The 589-nt window shown below is 37.5% G+C and overlaps 1 protein-coding gene across 4 annotated transcripts in view; it reads left to right on the forward strand.

Annotated features, from left to right (window-relative positions):
* The window catches only part of ATE1 (arginyltransferase 1), a gene marked incomplete at its 5' end in the record, with an annotated part of 145,529 nt that overhangs the window by 975 nt on the left and 143,965 nt on the right, over positions 1–589 (forward strand).

Below are 589 nucleotides of genomic sequence, written 5' to 3' on the forward strand. Positions count from 1 at the left end.
AAACCAAATCTACAAGCCACCTGCAGTTCAAATTTCCTGGTTGGCCAGCCTGAAACATGACAGAGATGTGTTACATTCCCAAGATCCAATGGGCTGGAGAACTGGAGGGTTTTGGAGGCATGATCAGACCCTGTGGAGGGTGATTTTGCCTCTCTCTGTCTTATTTTTTCTCTTATATGTGTGTGCAGACACCCATAAATAAAGAAAAAGTAATTATTCTATGATGTTACCTGTTATTCACTTGTGATTAGATATTCCTCATTGTTTCAAAATTATCTTGTCTTTTTATAGTTGGTTTATTTGAATTAGGATTCCATTAAGGTCTACACATTGCCATTTAGGAATGGTTATTTCTATGTAGATGATTTTTAATTAATTACATTTTTAAAGCGAGGGAAAGGGCAGAAGCACCCCTCACTAGAGCATGGTCATGTTACTGTCCCTTCTCCATATCTCCATCCTACTAGAATTTTGGGCACACATGCACACATGTCTGGTGTGTTTGGAATTTGAATTACTGGGTTGACATATGGGATCTGGTTCTTTTTTTTTTTTTTTTTTTTTTTTGGGAGGGGTTTTTACTACAGGC

The sequence above is a fragment of the Tupaia chinensis genome, unplaced genomic scaffold (assembly GCF_000334495.1).
Source record: "Tupaia chinensis unplaced genomic scaffold, TupChi_1.0 Scaffold000113_1, whole genome shotgun sequence".
In the NCBI taxonomy this organism is placed as follows: Eukaryota; Metazoa; Chordata; class Mammalia; order Scandentia; family Tupaiidae; genus Tupaia; species Tupaia belangeri.